This window comes from Felis catus, chromosome B2 (genome assembly GCF_018350175.1).
Source record: "Felis catus isolate Fca126 chromosome B2, F.catus_Fca126_mat1.0, whole genome shotgun sequence".
Taxonomy (NCBI): Eukaryota; Metazoa; Chordata; class Mammalia; order Carnivora; family Felidae; genus Felis; species Felis catus.
Window position 1 is genome coordinate 32,924,545 of NC_058372.1, and position 3,297 is coordinate 32,927,841.

The following is a 3,297-nucleotide window of genomic DNA, read 5'->3' on the forward strand; positions in this document are numbered from 1 at the left end:
GCTCTGTTTCAGTTCAGGACATGATCCCAGGGTCGTGGGATCGAGTCCCTCATTGGGATCTGCGCTGAGTATGGAGCCTGCTTCAGATTCTCTCTCCCTCTCGGGGCACCTGGGTGGCTCGGTTCAGTAAAGCATCCGACTCTTGATTTCGGCTCAGGTCACAATCTCAGGGGTTGTGGGTTCAAGCCCCCGTGCAGAGCCTGCTTGGGATTCTCTGTCTCCCTCGCTCTCTGCCCCTCCCCCATCCGAGCTCTATCTCTCTCTCTCCCTCAAAATAAATAAACATTAAAAAAAAAAAAAAGTTTCTCTCTCTTTCTCTCTCTGCTCCTCTCCCCTGCTCCCATGGGCGCATGCTGTCTCTCTCTCTAAAAAAAGAAAAGAAAAGAAACCAATAACAGAAAGATACTTGGAAAATCCCCAAATGCTTGGAAAATGAGTAACACACCTCTGGATCAAAAAATAATTAGGGGGTGCCTGGGTGGCTCAGACAGCCAAGTGTCTGACTCTTGATTTTGGCTCAGGTCATGATCTCACAGTTTGTGATACTGAGGCCCATGTTGGGCTCTGGGCTGATGGTGTGGAGCCTGCTTGAAATTCTCTCTCTCTCCCCCCACCCCAAAATAAATTAATAAACATTTAAAAAAAAAAAGAATTAGAGTGGCACCTGGCTGGCTCAGTTGGGAGAGCATGTGACTCTTGATCTCAGGATTGTAAATTCGAGCCCCACGTTGGGTGTAGAGATTACTTAAAAATAAAATTAAAAAAAAAAATTTAATAATAGGAAGTATTTTGAACTGAATGAAAATGAAAACACAACACAGAATTTGTGGGGCACCTCCATTACCGAAATTTATGGCACTATTTTGTTTCTTTATTTTGAGAGAGACAGATGTAGTGTGAGTGGGGGAGGGGCGGACAGGGAGAGAGAGAATTCCAAGCAGGCTCCATGCTGCCAGCACAGAGCCTCACTCAGGGCTAGAACCCATGAAGCCATGAGATCACGACCTGGGCCAAAACCGAGAGTCAGACGCTTAACCAGCTGAGCCACCCAGGCACCTTGACTAAATGCCTTTTTTTAAGGAGCATCTGACTCATTTATTTACTTAGAGAGAGAGAGAGAGAGAGAGAGAGAGAGAGAGAGAGAGAGTGCCTAAGCAGGGGAGGGGCAGAGAGAGAGAGGGAGACACAGAATCCGAAGCAGGCTCCAGGCTCTGAGCTGTCAGCACAGAGCCCAACTTGGGGCTTGAACTCATGGACCCCAAGATCATGACCTGAGTCGAAGTCAGATGCTTAACTGACTGAGCCACCCAGGAGCCCCCCCAAAAAAGTCTTTTCTTACAAAAAGCTTTTTAATGTTTATTTTTTTGTGAGAGAGAGAGACGGAGCACAAGTGGGGGAGGGGCAGAGAGAGACACACACAGAATCCAAAGCAGGCTCGAGGCTCCAAGCTGTCAACACAGAGCCCAATGTGGTGCTCAAACCTACGAGCTGTGAGATCATGATCTGAGCTGAAGTCAGATGCTCAACCACCTGAGCCACCCATGCACCCGCCCTAAAAATCCTTTTTTTAAGGAAGGAAGGAAGGAAGGAAGGAAGGAAGGAAGGAAGGAAGGAAGGGAGGGAGGGAGAGAGGAGGGAGGGAGGGAGGGAGGAAGAAGGAAGAAAGATCTCATGTCAATGACCTCAGCTTCCACCTGAAACCAAAGTATGCAGAAGAAAACAGAAAAATAGAGAAAAATAAATGAAACTAAATGCTGCTTCAGATCAACAAAACAGATAAACCTCCATCCAGAATGGTCGGGAAAAAATACAAATCATTAATATGAGGAATGAGAGCGTAACATCACAACAGATTTTACAGATAATAAAAGACTAATGAGGGGCCATTAGGGACAACTTTATGCCAATAAATCCAACAACTTAGTCGAAATGGAGGATACACGGAAAGACACAAATTACCTAAGTGCACTTAAGAAGAAATAGATAAATTTACAACAATCTAGACTGAACTGATACCATCTTAGCTTCAATAACATACATTAATTCCTCCTAGTCAATTCCATACCCCCTTTATGTTATTGGTACAAATACGTCTGTATACATTATGTACATGTTAACATAGATTTATAATTATTGTTTTATGCATCTGCCTTTTAAATCATATGAGAAACACAAAAGAGGAGTTACATACCAAAAATACGAGAATACTGTCAGTACTTTATTTTATTTATTTTTTTGTAAGCATAACTTTCAACATATGGAATGCTTCATGAATGTTATCCTTGGGCAGGGGTGACACTAATTTCCTGTGTATCATTCCAATTTTAGTATATGTGCCACCATAGGGAACACCCTATCAATACCTACCTTCCTCCCTCCCTCCTTCCCTCCCTCCCTTCTCCTTCCTTCCTTCCTTCCTTCCTTCCTTCCTTCCTTCCTTCCTTCCTTCCCTTTCCTCCCTTCCTCTTCCTTCCTTCCTTCCTTCCTTCCACTTGTTTTTAAGTAGGCTTCATGCCCTGTGCAGAGCCCAATGTGGGGCTTGAACTTACGACTCCTGAGATTAAGACCTGAGCTGAGATCAAGAGTTGGATGCTTAACCGACCGAGCTACCCAGGCACCTGCCTATCACTACTTTAAATACATCATCCTACTGGTTTTAGGCCTTCATGGTGTCTGATGATAAATTAGCTACTAATCTTAGGATATTAACTGTAATCCCCATGGTAACCACTAAGAAAACAAGTAGGAAATATACAGAAAAGGAAGTGAAGAGGAAATCAAAATGGTACACTAGAAAAAAATCAAACACAAAAGAACACAGTATTGGAAGGACTGGGGAACAAAAGAAGAGAAAAGAACACTATCACAAAAGTAAATCTTTCAATATCAGTAATCACTTATTTTATTTATTCATTTTTTTAAGTAAGCTTTATGCCCAACATGGGGCTCAAACTCATGACCTGGAGATCAAGAGTCACAATCTTCCCACTGAGCTAGCCAGGTACCCCACTACTCACTTTAAATGTAAACGGATTAAGTTCACCAATGAAAAGACAGAGATTGGTGATGATTATACATTATAAATGTACTTAATGCCACTGAAGTATATACTTAATGGTGAGTTTTATGTATATTTTACTACACACATAAGAAGACAGATTGGCTGAATGGATTTTTTTAACTTTTTTTTTTTTTTTTTTTTGAGAGAGGGAGAGAGCACCAATGGGGAGAGAATGGCAGAAGAGAGAGAATCTTAGGCAGGCTCCACGCTCAGTGTGGAGCCCGCAGGGCTCAATC

The 3,297-nt window shown here is 42.8% G+C and overlaps 1 pseudogene; it reads right to left on the reverse strand.

Annotated features, from left to right (window-relative positions):
* Nucleotides 1-2,251: 2,251 nt before the first annotated feature.
* Nucleotides 2,252-2,350, reverse strand: LOC123385756 (annotated as a pseudogene).
* Nucleotides 2,351-3,297: the final 947 nt, after the last annotated feature.